The sequence below is a fragment of the Sceloporus undulatus genome, chromosome 6 (assembly GCF_019175285.1).
Source record: "Sceloporus undulatus isolate JIND9_A2432 ecotype Alabama chromosome 6, SceUnd_v1.1, whole genome shotgun sequence".
In the NCBI taxonomy this organism is placed as follows: Eukaryota; Metazoa; Chordata; class Lepidosauria; order Squamata; family Phrynosomatidae; genus Sceloporus; species Sceloporus undulatus.
Window position 1 is genome coordinate 98,620,775 of NC_056527.1, and position 21,143 is coordinate 98,641,917.

Here is a 21,143-nt window from a genome sequence, read left to right on the forward strand (position 1 = left end):
TTTGCATTCTCTGTTCTGAACCTGACATGTGAGAGTTTCTTTTCCAGGATTTGTGGCAGAATGATGCAATAACAGGCAAGAGGAAGACTGGGCAAGCAAGCAAGGGTTGGTATGAATGTATGGGGAATGAGCACAAGGCTAGAAGCTACAGAAGAGCAATGGGCAGATATGTAGGACTCAGAAATGATGAAGGACTGCTCCTGAACCTCGGAGCCTTTGGCAGACAATAATAATATCTGGCATTTCCTGAACACATGTCAGAGTGATCAGCATGCTTCATTTAGAATCTAGATGATGAGATGGGCCCTAGATTATATCTTATATCTTATCCATACAGCGATCTTGTGAAGTAGGGCAGCATTGTTAACCCAAGAATTACAGGTGGAAGGCTGAGACAGAGAAAATGGGTTGGTTCAGACACAACCCTCTCCATGTTTTGTAGGCTTCATTATTCTCCCTTCTTTTTGCAGATGAGCAGGCCATAACTTGTCAGATTCTTGGGGTAGTCATGTGCTCCTAGCCTGCACAGGGTAATTGTTAGAATAAAATAGACCATGGGACCAATGTAAATCATGCTAAGTTTCTTTGAGGAAAGGTGTGATAAAAATGCAATAAAAATAAAATGTATAGATTATGCATACAATATGGTAGTACATCCACGCTAGGCAAAACATGGTTTATCTGATAATGTGGATTCTGGTTTTACCAATTAAAATTTAATCTCAAACTATGGTTTGCTTAAACTAGTTTAGGATTTCTGCATGTCTTCTTTCTCTAGCCCTCAAGCAGGGATGGTGAGTCTTCAGCCCTCCAGAATTTGATGGACAGCTGCTTCCATCATGTTTCACCACTGGTCAGGGTAGCCAGGACTGATGGGAACTGGGGTTCCTCTGGAAGGCAACTGGTTCCCCAACCCTGTGCAGGAAGTAAACCTTACTAGCCACTAACTATGCCATGATCTCTGAATTACAAAATCTAAATAGAGTTTCATTTGGAAATAGGTTAAACAAATGGACTGCTTGCTGCTCTTTAAGAGTACCTCTAAATCTACTGTATGAGGCAAGTTGCCTCACTCTGCCTTAATATTCTACATCAAACTACGCCCTGTATAGTTTCATAGTTTCAGTCAGCCGTTGGCTGCACTATTGAGAGCTAAAATGAATAGGAAAGTGGGTGGCAAAAAGAGGTAATAACAAAGTATCAAATGTGTGCAGGTTTCATTTTCATTACTTCAGGCTTACAAATCAATAATTGTGTCCAGTTATGGGCACCACAATTTTAAAAGGATGTGGAGAAACTGGAGCATGTCCAAAGGAGAGCGACTAAAATGGTGAAGGGTGTGGAAACCATGCCCTATGAGGAATGACTTAGGGAGATGGGGATGTTCAGCCTGGAGAAGAGATGATTAAGAGGTGATATGATAGCCCTGTTTAATATTTGAATGGATGTCATATTGAGGAGGGAGCAAGCTTGTTTTCTGCTGCTCCAGAGAACAGGACCCGGAACAATGGATGCAAACTCCAGGAAAAGAGATTCCACCTCAACATTAGGAAGAACTTCCTGACAGTAAGGCCTGTTTGACAATGGAACAAACTCCCTCGGAGTGTAGTGGAGTCTCCTTGCCTGGAGGTCTTTAAACAGAGGCTGGATGGCCATCTGTCAGGGATGCTTTGATTTGGATTTCCTGCATTCCTACGATTCTATGATTTATTGTGTATGTGATGCAAGTATTTTGGGGTCATGGTTCAGCACACTGGACAGTGCTTTTAAAATTCAGACTGAAATCGGCTCCCACAGATTTGGAAGCTACCAGCTACCACAAGATTGTCGAGGCATATATGTTTGAAGAAATTTTATAGAAATGAAAATGTGTTAATCATAGAATATGCGTTCTTCCTGCTCAATAACATCTTGGTTGACTCCCAGATGCCTGCATTTTTTGACATTATTTTTGTTTAAATGTAGGTGATGAGCATTTAAACTTCCATATTTGCCTCCACACCACTGACATCCCTGAGAAAGTCCAGATGAAGTTACTAGGAGCAATTGACCTCTAATGGGATTTATGCAAAAGAATGTACTAGTAAAAGAAAACCATAAAGTCAGAGGGGACCTTTTGAGCAACTAGCTCATTTCTCTGCTCCATGCAGGAAGTCCAGTGCTGAAGAATCTCCAAAGATGGCCATGCTGCCTCGCTTTGAAAATGTATCTTGTGTGTGAGTGAACACACCACTCTTGATTCCATTCTCAAACTTTGCTGAACTCCTAAAGATTTGTTCACAAATCCTTCCTCTACTGTTTTGTGAATATACTTCCAAATTCTACCAATCAAAGTGCCAAACTATTCCAGTGTCATAGCTGTTTGATACCACTGTAAGTGTAACGGTTTTACCCTCTGAAATTCTAGGATCTGTAGTATCGTGAGGTACTCAGAATTCTCTGCTTGTCTGGCATAGTTTGCTGGTGTGAATGAAGAATGAAGAATATGAGAAGGAGAGAATGAAGAGATGAAGCCTCTGTACATATTATCCCTCAGTCTCCAGTCTCCCTGCTCACACAGGTAGAACAATGAGCATGACTGCTGACTTTGTGTCCAGTTACATGGAGTGTTCTACAAACTGAGGAACTGAGGGAAACTGAAGGCACAGAACATATGTGGCCCCACCCCTACACATCTGGAATGAGAAACAAAAGTTCACAATATGTGATGGATTGCACCTTGCATGAGCCTTTCCCAGTATAGCCTATGGTGAAGAATGTTGGTAGTTGCAGTAAACCGTATCTGGCAAGTAGCATTATTCTACCCACTTGTCCTCATTCAGATAAATACCTGAACGTCATTTATCTCCAGTCCTAATCTTCTTCACAGGCTAGTTGTGAAGACACAAAGAGTGGCTATGTTGGAGAACTGTATACGCTGCCTTGAATACCCTGAAGAATTCTTTATTTGAGAAGTTTACTCCAAAACCAATTTATAAATAAAGAACCATCAGAAGGGAGAGCAAGCAGAGGCCCTAATGTTCTCATTCCATGGTAACGACTGAGCAGGCATGCAGATGACCTGGTCAGAGTCTTTCCCACTCACATTCTATTTCTATTTAATTTCTAATTTAAATTATTGTAATTACTACTTCATTAACTTCTAGATTGTGGCAAATAATATGTAGTCCATGGACTACATGCACACTCCACCCATGTTTGTACTCCCTGAACCTTCCGCACCAAATTATCTTTTCCACAGAACTTTCAGCAATAGCAATTTCCCCTTTTTAAAAAGGCACAGCAGCCTCCTCCCACACACACTGTTTTTTCTTCAAATTTACAAAATTAGAAGTGGACTTGCAGTCATTCCTGGTTTTGGTTTGGGGAAGTGGAGCCCTCAGTGTGTCCTACGGACAAGAAACTTGACAACATTTAAATCAGCATGTGCAAATTATATATGAATCTAATTTGTCCAATTTTGCAGTGTGTTTTTCATTCTCCACTCTTTTAGCAAAACATAAGTGGGCCATCCATACATGCTGTCTGTACATAGGTATTTTCCCACATAATGAGGTCAGTACATAGGTACTCCTCTCAACTCCCTCCCTCCATCCCTTTGTTCTTTTCTTATTCTCTACTGAAAAAGACCATGAATTACTAGGGTGCCAAATCAATGAAGAGGTGAGTTTGCAGTCACAAGTCCAATGTTAGTACACAGCCCTGTTCAGCAAACGCTTACAGGATTCACCGTTGCCGATAACAGACCAGGTAAAGAGACCCCTTTTTTCATTAACTTATTGCAAACAGGAGCATTGTTGTCATGTGTGTTGATTCAGAGGGCAATGTCATGTCATGCATATGAAGGCATTTTGCCCATGGATCTGCCTTGGTACACTTGCATGAATTTTGGCATGCTGGAAGCAGCAGATGCGAAAGCTCCTCCAAGCTGGCATGTGGTTCTTTGCACTCATGTGGTCATACATTATGCATATACCCCAACAGATACATGCAGCCATGCGCTAGTCTGAAGATGCTTCTGCATCTGCTACTTCCAACGTGCCACTAATTCAAGCAACTGTAATCTCACACACCACCCACAATCTCTGAAATGTGAACCATCCATGTGCAGTTTTTGCATATTCTTGTCCATATTCTTTCTCTCACACATGCACACAAACATACAGTCATGAAAATATATGTACTCATATGTGCAAGTGCTGCATGGCACACATATATTTTGACATATATGTAGAGGAATCATAGAATTATAGAAATGGAAGAGACCACAAGGACCATCCAGTCCAACCCCCTGCCATACAGGCATACACAATCAATCCGTACAGGAACAGTTAGCCCTCCATATCCATGGATCTTTTATCATTGGATTCAAAAAAGCAAACCTTCATTTTGCCATTTTACATATATAAGGGACACCATTTTACCATGCCATTGTATTGAATAGGACTTGAGCATCCACTGATTTTGTTAGCCATGGGGGCCTATGGAACTGAATCCCAGCAGTTAACAAGGTCTCACTCTGCATATGCACAATCCATGCAGGAAAAGATATACATATGGATAGATTCCATACATATATGATCTTGAGAGCCAGTGTGGTTTGAGCATTGAACTACAACTCTGAAAAGCAAGGTTTGATTTCCTCCTTGGCCACAGAAACCAACTGGGTGACCTTGGGTGAGTCACACATTCTCAGCCCCAGAAACCTTGTGATAGGGTCACTATAAGTCAGAAACAAATTGAAGGCACACAACAACACAATCTCACCAGTGCCACATATGCTTTCCAACACAAGCCTTGATTCAGGCATGGCCAGCATTCCCACAGGTACATGTGTGCTCTTATACAAGCATGTTAGGGGACTTCTATGCATGCTCAGTTATTTTACATGCATAGCCACATATACAGACATATACTCATCAAAGAACACATGCGAACCTCCATGTACATGCTCTTAGTTAAGCATGGCCATATATCTCCAGACAGGAATGGGGACATTGTGGGTGTCCACAGACTTGGCACAGGGACCTTCTTGCATGCTACTGAGCCAGGCATGTGCATATCTCTCCTCCTTCACACACCACAGTAGCTGTTCTCTCTGCACACCCAGCAGAAATACTCTCAGAAGCATGAATCAAAGACTCGGGAGCTAAGAATAGCCAGGCCCAGCTGGGCGGGGGAGAGGCAGCGCAGGCGCTCTTAGAAATAATGCTAGCCTGGGAATGGGGGGGTAGAGGGAGGTGTAGATATAAGAGATAGCGTCCCCCCCACACACACACTTATACCAGAAAGTCCATCCTAGTGATAGAGGGAGGCTCATGAGAGTGGGAGAGGGAAAGAAATCTGCTGGGTCCCCACCCTTCATAAATCAGAATAATTTCTTAGAATAGAATTAGATTTAGATAGATAGATAGATAGATAGATAGATAGATAGATAGATAGATAGATAGATAGATAGGAGAAACACATGACAATGAAGATAGGGAGGGAAATAAAAAAGGAGAGCTGATATTGTCTTCCCTTCCTCTTGTTGACCTGGACACTGCTTTCTTTACTAGTCTGGTGCAAACAACTCCATTTGAGGGAAGAAAGAGGGACATTCTGGCTACAGAGGGTAGGAGACAGTCAAGTAAAACTATATAGGCTAGTATATAGGATGCAAAAGCTGTACTGATTATATGCAGCTACACCAAGGTATGTAGATTGGGAGAAAGAGCCATGCAAAGAGGGTCACACAGATTCACATGGAGCACACTGTCAAGACTTGGCCCATGAGGAATGGCAGTTCTCTAGAAAGGCTGCAGAGAGCTGATCTAGTAACAATGTCAATTGCTCAGTGTGTGTGTGTGTGTGTGCACGCACTTCTTTCCTAGCCTTTTTACATCCCTCTAGTGCAGTGGTTCCCAACCTGTGGGTTGGGAACCCTTTGGGGGTCGAATGATCCTTTCATGGGGGTCGCCTGAGAGCATTGGAAAACACCTATTTAATTACAGTTAATGAAGCAGCAATGAAAATAATTTTATGGGTTTGGGTCACCACAACATGAGGAACTGTGTTAAAGGGTTGCGGCATTAGGAAGGTTGGGAACCACTGCTCTAGTGCCACGTGCATTGGATGTGAAACGAGACAAAATGAGGCTGGTGTGACACCTGCACACTTACTTACTTGCTCTTTAAACAGGTCCACACACACAAAGAACCCTCTTGCACTTAACCACAACTGTTCACAAATTCTATAGCATATTCTCATAAACAAATATATACACACATATGCAGCCTGTTATACTGTATATGCTCAGAATCGCTTTATCTCTTTTACAGACACACACACTTTCTTATCCATAAAAACACTGGCTCCAAATGCACATGTGACTAGCTTCTATACATGCCTGTGTAATCACCTTTGCACATAATTACGTAAAAACTCTTCAGGCCACCATGTTGCTCAATTAAAAATCTGGTGACTTTTGGAAAACCTGAATCCTTTTATCAGATACTTGCAGTTCAGTGGGCTTTAAGTCAGTTGTTATCTCTCCATCTTCCTTCTCCAATTCATCAAAAGTGAATAAAAGGGTGACATGTCACGTTGCAAAGAAAATACAGGGTTTGTAATATGGCCAACAAATAAGTGGGAAGGAGGAAGGTTATGCAGAAAGAATCAAAAGGTAGTAGGAAATGCTTCACTGAGGTCCTATGTTGGGGTAATGGTGGAATATTACTTATTAATTGATATTGTTGTTGTTGTTGTTGTTATTTTAAATTAATATTTTTAATATTTTTGGACTACAGCTTCTAGAATACCACAGGTTTTGGGAATTGTAATTCATATTTTTGGTGCAGCGGTTTGAGTGTTTGACTCTAGAGACCAGGGTTCAAATCCTGGCTTGGCCATGTAAACTCACTGGGTGACCTTGGGCAAGTCATACTCTCTCAGCCTCAGAGGATGGAAATGGTGAACCTCTTCTGAAGAAACTTGCCAAGAAAACCCCATGAAAGGGTTGCTTTAGGATCACCATAAGTTGGAAACAACTTGAAGGCACACAACAACAACCAACAAGTTCATGTTTTGAACTGTGCTTAACCCTCCCCATGACAACCTTTTGAGTTATCACCTGCAATTGTCCTGGAGTGTTGTTAAATGGTTTCTTCCCCTGGTGCTGGGCAGCAAAAAGACTGTGGCCTGGAAGATATATGTCAAAGAGAGCTAGAGGCACGGGAAAGGTTGGATATCCTCTCTTACCTTTCAGTTCTCTTTTTTAAAATGTACACACATTATCTCTCTCTCTCTCTCTCTCTCTCTCTCACACACACACACACACACACACACACACCTGCATTTGTGATATTGCAGCACACATGGTTATAAAAACGCATAATTCCAAGAGGTGTCACATCCACCTGTCCTGGCTCTTTGCAAATTTTTAGCACCAGAAATCCACAAAGAAAATGTTGCCTGATCCTTGGGACTCAAAAAAATAATATATTAATAGAATTAACAAATATCGAACCATCTATTTCAATCATTTAATAAATGAAAATATTAATCCATTAATATCTAAAAGCATCCCATGTGTGACAAATCACACTCTCCTGCCAATTACAGTGTGCAATATATGTGTGATTTTACTTGAGAATAACTCCCTGGGCATTCTCATTTCCCCTTGGTGTTCAAGCACTTTCTGACATGTAGGTCCTCAGCAAAATGTTCTTTCCATGTTATTGTGGCTCTGTGGAAGCCGTTTTTTTCTGTGGGTGTTACTAGCCCCACCACAAGGCAAAGTGAGGCAGCTTGTCAGGTGGCAGACTTCTGGTGCCACAAAAGGGCAGCAAATTGTTTGTTATTAACTTACTATTGAATTTTTACTGCCAGGATAATAAGGAAAGGTACTTGGGGGATTTTCTGCTTCAGGAGCCAAAATAACCTAGTTGGCTTAGGTTTTTTCTACTCTGTCTCAGGTAGGAAACATCTTGACCCAGTGTTAGCCATAAGTCTATTCCACATTTATTGCAGCCCTCATGTGGTTGGGATCAATTGTCTTCCATGTCACCCTCAACACCAACCATGGAGACAGCCAGTGCCTCCCATGTCAGTAAACATGCTCCTGGTTAGAGAATAATAAATTATTATTATTATTATTATTATTATTATTATTATTATTATTACAGGTTTACATATGGTGCTGTACAAAGTACAGTGCTACCTTGGGTTACGAAATTAATTCGTTCCGCCGCTTTGTTCGTAACCCGATACATTTCGCAACCCAAAAAGGCTTTTCCGTTAGCGCTGGAAAGCCGCGCGTTTGAATTTCGCGCCGAAAAAAAATTCGTAACCCGAAAAAAACATCGTATCCCGGAACAGTTTTTTCCAATCTAACTTTTTCATATCCCGGAAATTTTGTAACGCGATCAATTCGTATCCCGGGGTACCACTGTAAATAGCCAAAATACAGATAAAAACCTGCCTATGGCATACAGTCTAAAAACAAAAAGGGAAGAATTTATAAAATTAACAACATGTTATTAAAATAACTCTTAAAACTCTACAAAACATAACAAATTTTAAAGGAGTGATCCAAGATGCTGAATCTATTTTCTGGATAGTATTCAACAGCTTTAATAGTAGTTCTTTTAAACCATAGAAGTTTGTTGCCCCTGTAACATGGCAGCCACCATCCATCATCACTCGCACGTGTAGATATGTACTTCTCAACATTGGATGAGCATATAAATGAGCAGCCCCCATAGTACTGTAGTGTGGTAACGTTTCAAGATTACTCATATAAGAATCACAGACAGGTCAGGCAAAACAGATATGCTTAGTGTTCAACAAGCATCTCTTTAGAAAGGCAGGGATGTGGCTATGAAGGGGAGCAAAACAGGGTGTTGCATTAACCGAAACGTATTCAGCCCCCTAGTGAAATTTTCCTTCAGTTTACAAGTTTCTAACATTGCAATAACCTAAAACCTCATCTGAGCATTCAGAAATATTATTTAGACAAGGGATCTTATAGCACCTTTGACACTAAAGAAAGAAAGATGTTGGCAGCATGAGATTTTGAAGATTTAAGTCTACTTCCTTAAATGCATCTGAGGAAGTAGGCTTAAGTCTACGAAAACTTATGCTGGCAATTTCTTTCAGAAAGGAGCTCCACAGACAACCAGATCAGGGCTGTGGCAACCTCATGATGTGGCCCCGATCTAGCCTTTTGAGAGTGCAAAAAGGAGCCGGAAAAAGTGGCTCCTTTTTGCACCCTCAAAAGGGTGCCATAGCTGCAGTGGTACTATATGGCGCTCCTTCGGCGCTGTGTTGTATGGATGAAGCACTGGAAGAGCATCATGATGCCTTGCACTGTGTGGAGCAGCGCATGGCATCATGGCACCTGAGGGCGGAATTAGGGCATGCGTCATCTAGATGCGACACCCTGACTCTGCACCCAGGCTGGCCTTTCAGGCCGGTGTGTAAAGGCTCTTAGTCTCAAAGGTGCTACAAGATCTCTTTATATATTGATTCAACAAACTAACGTGGCTATATCTTTGAATTTAGACAACAGACAGACAAAGTTACCAAAGGAATGTGAACACAGAAAATATAAGAGTTCTAGATGCGAATGATTTTCAGTATCTCACACTCTGAAATGCTAGAACATTGAGGACTGAAGGATAAATTCATTTTGGAGGCAAAAATCTTACAGGGGCAATGGCCTCCTTTTGCCTCCCTATAGCTACACTTCTGTAAGAAGGCATATACACACTAGTGCTGCACGATCACTTATCAGGCACACAGGCACATAGATGCCTTATAAAACAGCCCACAAAAGCAATAAACCATCTCACTAAATATAAAAAATTAGAACTACTTTGTGTTACAAAGCCCCGTAAGTGAGAATACTCAAAGTCTTAATTATGTACACGAAGTGCAAAGTTAGCTGTTACCTAGTCCTGTCTTTTTTAACACTAATATAGGACTAATTTTAAGATGTTACACTAGAATAAAGGAAATCTGTTTGACCTCTGCTGAAAGTAATGCAACTGAAATAATTGATGGTGATTTATCATTATTAATACTATTACTACCACTACCATTAATCCCATCTCTTGGATGCCTTTTTCTTAAAAACAAACAAATTCTGAATACAATCAACAGGGATACTAAAAGTACTGGGAAACCAGTATGGTATAGTGGTTTGAGTATTGGACTAGGAGTCTGGGAGACGATGGTTCAAATCCTCATTCAGGCATGGAAACCCACTAGGTGACCTTGAGCAAATCACACTCTCTCAGCCTCAGAGAAAGGCAATGGCAAATCTTGCCAAGAACACGCTGTGATGGGGTTACCTTAGGGACACCATAAGTAAAAAACAACTTGAAGGCACACAACAATAACAATAAAGGTGCATTATTTGTCACATATTACTAGATTCTGTCTGGAAGGACAAGGCCAGTCCAGATCACAGTATGGAAAAGTTACTTGTTTTGACTATAAAATAAAAGAATAACTTTTCCAGCCTCTGGTTCACAGCTATGAGAGCAGTAACCTCAAGTTCACTGGGAGACTTTGGGTAAACCTCTGCCAGCTCTGAATCTTGCTTTCTAATCTGTGAAATGGGAATCATTTCCCATTCCCACAGATTTCCAATCTGTGAAATGGATTTGCCACTGAAATGTGGAAAATGAATCTTAGATCTAGGAATGATGAAGACATTTGCATGAACTATTTTGTTCTTTTTATCATTTTTTTCTTTATACAATTCGTGGTCAGCATGACCACAGCCACAAGCTATTAAGAAAAAGTGTGTTAATTAGGAAAATTTCATACCAAATCTTGTACACGTTTCCATGTAGAAAGAAAACAAATCAAGATCTCACAATACTCTAAAAAAAAGAAGGAAGAAATGCAGGTGGAATGCAAAGAAATGCAACAAGATCAAGACTCAATAGATTTTTCATGTCTACTAAAAAACCACTTTGGACACTGACCAATATTAATGGGGCTATGCATCCTTCCTTACAAAGGACATCTTCTAATTGTCAAAGGACAAGTGCTCCATTTAACTGTCCCCTGTCCAAGTCTGGTTTAAAGATAAAGAACCCTAGCAAAGCATTTGATTTCTACTTGACCTTTGGTTTTTATTTACCTATTTAAATACTGGCAACTATCTTTTTATCTGATCAGCAAAGCTTGCAGGCACACAGGTCACCTGGCCCCAATTTTCCCTATTTTAATTATACTACTATTTCTGCATTTGCATCTGTACATAAAAGTTGGGATATTTTATGCAAATTCTTCTTTTCTGGTCATGCAGTTCACTGCCCTCTTTTTCAGTGATGCCTATCTCACCACCCTATTGGCAATGTAATACCAAACGAGTTTACTCAGGAGCAAGTCCTACTGAGCTCAAGGGGGCTTACTTGTCAGAAAATATGTTTAGGATTGCAGCCTAACAGTCCAACTGTGTGCATGCCTACTAAAAAAGAGTCTTATTCTGTGCAGGGCAGTTATTCCCAACAAATTAAGCACAATAATACATACGTTAATTGTAGTTACAATTGTATTAAATTTAGCCAAGACTTAGGCCATTTCTAACTGTCTGTCCATTTAAGTGGACAAAATCCCTATTCAGGTCAGTAAGACTTACTTCTGAGTAAACATGCAACAAGCTGTTGTAGAGAGATGAATAAGAAAAGGGCCCAATGAAACTGTGTAGGAAAGCAGAAGAATCCTATACTACACACACAAGCAGAAATGCAGAAACACATACATCACTTACACAAAATTATTTCTATGGTTGTGACTGGTGTTTTCCATATTTGCAGGGCAGAGAATTAACCCATTCTGGGTTTTAGTCCAAACTTTAAGGAGCTATCCAAGAGGCAATATCCTATTCCCCATATAGATTAGGCATTTTGGATACTGTATTTCCTTTAAAGTTTGGACTAAAACACGAAGTGGATTAACTCCCTCTGGCATGGAAGCCAACAATGTATATGTTTATTTGTCACTTCAAATGCTGCCTATCCTCCAAATGAGCTCAAGGTGGCATACTCATATCCTTTCCTTCCCACTTATCTTCACAACAGCCATATGAGGTAGGTTAGGCTAAGTAAGGGCTAGTCTACACATAAGGTGTACTATGTGAACTGGTGCACATTTTCGCACATTTGCATTGACAGTTAATTATCTTCATCTTCCTGCACAAATTTGCATCTATTCACATCTATTCACACACAGTTTGCTGAAAATGCGCAGCTGTCTGAATGCATATTAACTGGATGGACAGCCACATGTGTGATAATGCACATTTCCACGGATGTCAGCGTATACGCCAGTAAAACTTGCAAACTCTTTTTCAGCGGAGTTTAAGGATTTTTTTTGTGGGGTGTGTGTACAAAATGCTGAAACACCTGCAAATCTCATGCGGCTGGCTCACATTCAATTTGACTGGAATGAGGAGTATTTAAAACATGTAGACTAGCCCTAGGAGAAAGTAACTAGCCCAAGGTCAGCCGGTGAACTTCACCACTAAGCAGCGACTTAAATCTGGATCTCCCAAATCTCAGTCCCATTCGGCCAAACTGGCTGTGTGTAGCTTCTTCCAGATGGAGAGATATCACATATAGCACTGATAATATATTCAATACAATAAGGCCTCTAATTCTGTGTGGTGCAACTTGGGCATGGAAACTGGGAGACAGAAATGCATATTGCAATAGCCACATTAAAAGAACTCCAGATAAAAGAAGTTTTCTACTGTACCTGGAAGGACACTGGCCAATGTACAGAGAGCACTACTGTACAAGCAAGCATTTAGCTCATGTTTCATTTGTACAAAGAAGATCCACAGTATACTATCAGCCAAGGAGAGCATTCTTTCACTAAAGGCCTAATGAACATAGTGGAGAAAATCATGTACACGCACCTAAAGAAGCCACATGGAGGCAAATTTACAACACAGCCATGACTTTTGCCGCAGATGAGTGCCAAAGAGGCAGCATGTCTCTCAAGAAGCTGGTGTGTGCGTGTGTGCCTGCGCATAGATGGACTGTGAGTGCCACAGCTTATCTATAATGTGAGGGGGATGAAGACAAGCAGACCTCATGACTACACCCACACAGCAATATATGAACATACAGATGGAGGCAATCCAGGGTTGTGTGAACACAATTACACAACCAGACAGAGATATCCAAAAATGAATTAAGAAGGCATTCAGTAAACCGGACCAGATATGCCTCCGTTGTAACATGCACTCCACTTCCACCACTCCTCCTCTCCAAAATCCGATACCATTTTACAAGAGACCACTGTATTAAAAATTGCAAGAGGACAAAAAAAGACCAGGAGAAGGGGAGTGAAAAGAGGGGCGAGAGGCATAAAGATGAGCAGCCATAAGAAAGGAGCATAGAAGGCACTAAACGCCCCACCCACATTTATGGGCATGGGATGCCCTGCTTAAGCTTACGATGGATTTCTAAGCCTTTACAAGATTTCATCCATGCTCACACAATCCCACAATGTGCTTTACAATCTGAAGGACTAGGAACTTGCTTCCCTGTTGGGCAGAAAACCTTGGGGTTGTTGAAAATGGATAGGCGCTGCCCCTGTGCAGAGAAACCACCGAAGCACGCCCAGAGATGCAGAGAAGCATCCCTGCACATGTGTATCCTCCATGGCGGTGTGTGCCCTCAGTCAGTGTGGGAGATTGGGTTATCCTTTGGGCACTTTTCAGCCAGAGCCAGATCCGCTGAAGAGAGAGTTGACACCCAACCTCTGAGATGATAAGCATGGCCACACAGGGACTTCTCTGTCCCTCCATCTATCTATTCACAACTGCAAACCGAGAGAGGAAAATGGTCCAGCCACTGGGAGAGGGAAACGTGCATGGCATGCATGCCCTCCTGGTGCAAATTTTATGGAGATCTAGCCACACCAGGGATGGGCAGGGAGAGAGATTTGCACGCGCACACATGCACACACACTGAGAGAGAGAGAAGGGGAAATATGCATGCATAATCTTCTGCCTGCGATTAAGCTCCCAGGGAGAGGAGCTGACATAATGGTGCACATCATGGTATATTCAGGCACACACACACTCAAATGCATGCACACCCGGGCAAACCTCTCTCTCCCTCCCATGTTCTTGCTCCCTCTTTTTTTGGTTCCCAGCACATTACTAGCCACATTTTTACACACACCTTACCCAAAATGCACACACAGACAGATGCAATAGAATATAAAGACCCGCCACACATGCCCCTGTGTGTGCACACGCCAAGCATGGTCCACGCCCGCCCAGCCTGGCTTGCACACCCTTTGCACGAGGAGAGGCATGTCCGCACACACAACCCTCTGGGCAAGAAGCTCCCCCGCCTTCACCTTTACGGCTCTCTCTTCCTCCCCCCATAGAGGCTGCCCCCTAAATACCTTCCAAGGTATATCTGTGAGAGAGAGACAGAGAAAGGTGTGGAAAGGGAGAGGCGGGAAACTCCTGCCCTTCTTCCCCCGAAGCGCCTCTTTCCTCCTCCTCCCGCGCCTCAGAGCTACCTTTCTCCCCCCCCCGAGGCCCTCCGGGGGGGGCACCCCCCCCCTCCCCCCTTAGGCCCCCCCCAAGGGGCCTCCAGAGGGGGGCGTGTCGGGGTCCGCGGAGGGCTCTCCGTCCGCCCTCCTGGCACCTCCAGCGGCCATGCCTCCTGCCTTCCTTCCTCCGAAAGGCATGGCAGAGGCGGTGGTCCCCCTTCCTCAACTCAAGCCAAGACCATCTTGCCCCTTCCCACACTTGAAGAAGAACTGCCTCAGCCCCTTCCAGCCCCCCTCAGTCCACCCCTAGCCCTTCAGCCCCAAGTCACCCTGCCCCCTTCAGCCCCTCCCCTCCAGCCCCTTCCAGCCCCAACCCACTTCAGTCCCCTCAGCTCCCGCGCCCTTTCAGCAGCCCCCGACCTACCTGAGCCCCCTTCAGCCCTCGCCCCTCGCTTACCTGCGCGGAGGGAGCCGCTCAGCACATGCTCTCCTCGGGGGGGACCCTCGCCTTGGTCCCCCCGGCCTCTTCCCCCAGCCACCGCCACCGCCGCCACCCCTTTCCGCCGGGCTGTGTGTGGTGTGTGTGTGTGTTTGTGTGGGGTTGAGTGTGGGGTGGGGTTGTGGATGTGTGTCCTTGCAAGCCTTGCGGTGGGAGGTGGGCGGGGAGGGAGCCCAGGTCCTCCAGCGGTTTCCTCGGGGAAAGGGAGGAGCGGAGGGCCAGGGAGACCGGTCGGGAGGGGAAGCAGGGAGGCTCTTTCGGCTCGCATGGATGGCGTCGCCCCTCGGCTGCCTCGTCTCCCAGGGCTGCGCTTGTGGTCCTCCTCGCCAGCCGCTCCTCCCTCCTCTCCTTCCTTCCTGAGGAGGATGGCGCCCTGGTCCTCCCTCTCCTCCTTCCCTCCCCGCCCCCACTCCTCCTCCCTCCCTGCTCCTTTTTTCTGTTTCAGGAATGCATGGGCTTTTTCCTTCCCTTTCCTTTTTTTGCCACCCAATCCCATTCATGGCTCACGGGGGGAGGGGGGCAGGGAGGGAGACAGCAACCACACTTAACACACTTACACACACACACACACAACACTGCATGGCTTTGCCCCCACCCAGCCCACTCCCTCATTCTTTCGTCGTCTCCTCTCCTGCTTCTTGCTTCTCGCTTCTCTACCTCTTCCTCCTCCTTCTTCTTCACCTCCTTTTCTCCTCCTCCTCTATCTGTCTTCTCTTCACCTCCTCCTCCTCCTTCTTTTTCTTCTACTTACCCCTCCTTCTTCACTGCCTTTTCATCACCTCTTCTCTCCTCCTCTTCACCTCCTTCTCCCCCTTCATCTCCTCCTCCTCCCTTTCTTCGCCTCCTCCTTCCTCTTCTTTCCCATCACACACCAACTCAGGTCCTCTCTCAGGTTCCCACTTTGCGTCCATTGAACAGCTCCATTTTCAAATCGGCTTCCCTGTGCCTTATCTCCACAAAGCTTCCTCCCCTCTTGTCCCCCTCTCTTCACTTGAACCGCACTCTCCCCCCCTCATTTCTCCCATCCTTCTTTCAAGTCCCCAGTCACCAACACCAGCCTTAACCTCAGCATTGCCCACCCAGGACCCCCATCCTTGTCATGAGGCTTATCTCCCTAGGTCCAAAACACGCTGCAGAAATAATCCACTCTGATAGACTGCTTTAACTGCCCTGGCTCAGTGCTAAGGGATCCTGCCAATTGTAGTTTATTGTGGCTCCAGAGTTAAGCTACAGTTCCCAGAACTCCCTAGCACTGAGCCAGGGCACTTAAAGCAGTCTCAAACTGGATGTGTTTTGGAGCCATGGCTTACACTGGCTTTGGGTTCCCCCCCCCCCAAAAGGATCAGTGAAATGAGCCAAGTGGTCCCCAGGCCCAAGGCAGTCTAACCCTCTCCACCTACCCACCCAATAATTCGGCCCCTCTCCACCTTAGATGGGCTTCAGGGGCTTGTGGTTGTGTCCTTTCAAGTTGTTTCAACTTAAGGCAACCCTACCAGGGGGGTTTCTTGACAAGATTGTTGCCTTTGCCTTCCTCTGAGGCTGAGAGAGCGTGGCTTGCCCAAGGTCACCCAGTGGGTTTCCATAGTTGAGTGGGGATCAAATCCTGGGGGTTTATCAGGCAAGGGAAATTGGAAGTATAATCCAATGGCAATCCGAACACAATCATAGGGTTTCATGTTATTGCGTGATAGACTACCACACGCAAATTCAGGCAATGGCATGCTATTTTCAGGCAATGAGAAGTCAGTTCAAATGCAATTCGCATTCATGTAAATTCGCTGAACTAACAAATTCACGTAAATGCATTCTGGCCCCAATTTCTTTTCATTCAAAATTAAGAGAAATTCCTCACGTGTGATAAAGTCCCTGGTCTTTGGAGGAGTCCTCTAGTGCTCAAACCAGTACACCACATTGCCTCTCCCAGGGCTTAAGTGAATCAAATGCAATCCCACTACCCTTCAGTTTCTTTCCAGTGTGTTTAAATGTATTTTTGGGGAGGAAGCACACAGTTTTCATCAGATTCCCATCCAACAGTAAAGAACCATTGTAATAAACTAATCTTAACTAAATGAGGTGCAGTACAGTGCTATTCCTCTCCCTTATGAAATCCTTCAGTTTTGTTAACAGCATCAGAGACTATTTGCCTTGCACAACCCTGGATCACACAGCCCCATGTATCCAGTAGAACCTCCCTGTATTATGGCCCCACACCTCAACATGTCCTTGCACCGCAGACTCACCTCAGCCCCACACATGACCATATCACAGCTACGGTGTTACACACTGAATCCTACTTACATTCACATCCTGAAAGTCTAGCATTGCTAGACATCAACCCTCCTCAGTGAGTACTTAACCTTTGATATTTTGAACCAGTCCTTCTTCCTTCCATGTATCACTATCTACAACCAGCCTTGCATACTGTTTCCTAGTCCTATTTTCACCTCAAATAAATACAAGCAACCGCCCAATCTCCCCCCCCCCCACTTTATAGCCTTCTTAGTTGTGTCCATTCAACTAAATAATTTTCCTCTTTTCCACCTTCCTTTAGATTGTTAATACTCTAGCTTGCAAATAGTGCTATAAATAAAACTAAGAGCCAGCATGCTGTAGTGGTTTGAGCATTGGACAATGACTGAAGACCAGGGTTTGAATTCCAGGTAAGCCATGGAAATCCACTGGGTGACCTCAAGCACGTCACACTCCCTCAGCCTCAGATATGAACAAATCTTCACAAGAAAAACCTCATGATGGTTATGCCTTAGGCTCACTATACGTTGGAAACAACTTGAAGGTACACCACAACAAAAGATATAAAGCAAGGATGGGGAACCCAAAGCAATGGGGCTGAATCTGGCCCTCCTGGAGGCCCATTCTGATCATCTGGAGTTGTCCAGGAGGCCACATGCTTTTCCCATGACACCATCATTGCGTGCTTTGCCTGCTTTTTTATGATTTAACCATTCTAAAAGGCATCTCCTTAGACAGGAATAGAGACCTTGCACCCCCCTGTATATTGCTAGACTACAGGCCCCAGCAGCTTTATCCAGCATAGTCAATGGTGAAGAATGCTGCAAGTTAGTGTCCAACAAAATCTGGTGGGTTGTATGATTCTTTAAAGGTTATTTACTTGCAATAACAGCTTTATGCTACAATACATTGCTACTGTTGGTCCCACCCTCTTGCTTTTGGCGTCACACACCACAGGAATGCAGTTTGTCTTCGCAGAACATTTCTGATACTGAATCTGGCCCTTGACTGAAAAGTAGAGTCACAAGGTTGAGACTATCCCAGGCCCTGAGATTTGAACTTGGGACTTAGGGATGAGCCCTTGTCGTGTCACAAAGAAAGGACCCTGGTGATATTAGAAGAGTGATTTTGCTCCTGGTGATGTCACTGAGCACGATACCTTAAGCATCAATCACAGTTCCACAGTTACCATTCAAATAAAAAATACAAAGTCTTGGAAATAAAGAACATATAAGCATACTTAATTTTTAAAGTCAGAACTCTTACCCTAAGATTCTTCCCCATGGTCTGAGGACTGGAGACGAGAGTCCAGATCCTGAAATCTGAGAGCCCTACCTAAAAAATACTTCCAACTCTTGCTATAGACTTTGATATAAGTCAGTGTAGTAAAGTCAGCCAGTGGTTGGATTGTCAGATTGAGGCTTGACATATGCAAGTTCTAGATCCCATTGATCCATGAAAGTGACTGGACGACTGTGGCCCAGTCCCTCACACTCAGCCTGATCTATTTCATAGTGTTGTTGTGAGGATAGAATAGGGGGAGGAGAAGCATATATGCTTCCTTGAGCTTAGAAGATAGAAATATAACTAACCAGTCAACCAATCAGTAACTATATTTGTGGGATCAGTGGGTTGGCCTTTATGCTCAAGAGCAACATTCTAAAACAAGACACATGTTATGCATGCATGAGCCACATTTTATGTATTTTATGCATGCACATGGGTGTCCATGAGTCCTGCTATTTGTTTGTTGGGATTTTTTTTGTCTGCTGTTTATTATTTTATATCGCCCTTCAATCTTATTCCCAAAGCAGGTTTATAAGAAGAATCAAAGTACAACAATCTAAATACAAGAACATGTGCATGTTAAAATGAGTCAAAGTCCACAAAATTATAAAGGAAGTTTTTTTTATTTTAAAGTCACTCAACAGGATAAAAATTGCATTAAAAAAAGGTCAAGAAAACAGGGAAGTCTTGACCTGCTGATGCACTGAAAAAGTCAACAAAGTGTTAAAAATATATTGTATGGCACTAGAGGTGGCAATGCACAGGAGCCATTTTAAACACACATGAGCTAATTACAATGCAAGGCTGTACACCAGGCTGGGAAAACTGCAATCTTGGGGCCACACATAGCTCTAAAGGATATTTTTCTGGCCTCTGACAGCTTCAGAATCCCAGATTTATTATTTTCTGGCCCAAGAATGAGGGTGAGTAGCTTCTCTTGGAACCTTCAGGTGCAACAATTTACTGCTTAAACTGGTGACAAAATTAGCCTATACTGTTTGGCATTTTGTTGTTATCTGCCCTAGAGTTGGCCCTGACCCATAGTAATGCTGTGGATGAGACATCTCCAAGACCCCCAGTCCTCCATTGCTCTGCTTAGGTCTTATAGATTCAGGCACATGGCCTCTGGTAGTCTATCCATCTGGTGTGCAGTCTTCCTCTCCTTCTACTGCCTTTTACCTTCCCTAGCATTATCATCTTTTCTAGAGAGCTATGCCTTCTCATGATGTGGCCAAAGTACAGCAGCCTCAGTTTTGTCTCCTTAACTTCCAGGGACAGTTCTGGTTTAATCTATTCAAGGACCTATTTGTTTGTCTTTTTAGACATCCATGGTATCCTCAGTACTCTTTTCCAGCATCACATCTCAAATGAGTTTATTTTCTCTCTGTCAACATTCTTCACTGTCCAACTCTCACATCTGTACATGGTGATAAGGAGTATAATGGCTTAGACAAGTCTAACTTTAGTGCTCAGTTGTACATCTTTACACTTTAGATTCTTGTCTACTTCTTTCATGACTGTCCTGCCCATTGGTAGTCTTCTTATTTCTTGACTGCAGTTTCTCTTCTGGCCAATGTTTGATCCAAGTTACAGGGAATCTTTAACTATAGCCGCCCCTCCTTTCTTTCAGACTTGAGGGCTGCGGTACTGAATATTCACGGAGGGGTGCCCTCCATTATTTTTAATGGGGAGCATCTCACACACACTCGCGGGCATGCGCCCCATTCAAGCCTATGGGGCTTGAATATACGTGAGTCTCCGTTATCATGGGGGCGGGCGGGCTCTGGAATGGATCCCCCATGAAAATAGAGGGCCAACTGTATTTTGATTTCCTCATTATCTAGGTTGAATTTATGAAGATTCTCAGTGGTTATTTTTTTCTTTATGTTCAGTAGTAAGCCTGCCTTTGCACTTTGTTTTTTTTTTTTACCTTGCTTAGTAATTGTTCCGTGATGTTTTTCGCTAGCAATATGGTGCTGTCCACATATCTTAGATTCTTGATGTTCCTTCTTCCTATCTGCACTCCTCCTTCTTCAGAGTCCAAACCTACTCTTTGGAGAAATTGTATTTGGCATTAACTAATGCCTACTTTTGAGAACCTGGAAAGGACATCCAGCCACTTTGAAAGTTTTGTGTTATTTTATTTTTTTATTATTTTTATTTTGGTTTTCTATGCAACCCATGGAAGATCCCAGGCCATAAAAATGGTCCATGTCTGCTGTACATGAATCCTGGCACATATAGTGACAGTGTACTATAGTCAGAGAGAGGGATTGCCCTACCATTAGGCAGAGAGAGACAAATATCTCAAGTAGTAGACGCTGGGGGAGAGTAGTAGCAGGCTCCCCAGCTGTTCCTCCTAGACACCTTGTACATTTCTTTGATTTAGAATATAAAGCTGTATCATTCTGCTTATCTTGTATACTCTCTAAATTAGCCTGGGATCTTTAGGTCTGGTGGAGGATTCTAATCCAACGCCAGTGCAGAAGGATGGTTCAATTACCATTCTGGTACAGCAAATGGGGAGAGAATACAGTTGGTCCTCTGTGTCCATGGATTCTGCATCCATGAATTCAACCATCCAGGCTTGAAA

At 43.5% G+C, this 21,143-nt stretch overlaps 2 protein-coding genes across 7 annotated transcripts in view; one reads left to right on the forward strand and one right to left on the reverse strand.

The window, feature by feature from the left end:
- Positions 1-15,064, reverse strand: part of SHANK1 (SH3 and multiple ankyrin repeat domains 1) — a 111,824-nt gene extending 96,760 nt beyond the window's left edge. For all 6 annotated transcript variants that reach the window (XR_006104529.1, XM_042473343.1, XM_042473341.1 and 3 more), the window contains exon 1: positions 14,975-15,064. The gene's annotated coding sequence lies outside the window, so the exon portion shown is untranslated. The remainder of the gene's footprint in view (positions 1-14,974) is intronic.
- LOC121933510 (RNA binding protein fox-1 homolog 1-like) overlaps positions 1-21,143 on the forward strand; it is a 576,905-nt gene that overhangs the window by 141,957 nt on the left and 413,805 nt on the right. The gene's annotated exons all lie outside the window — the stretch shown is intronic.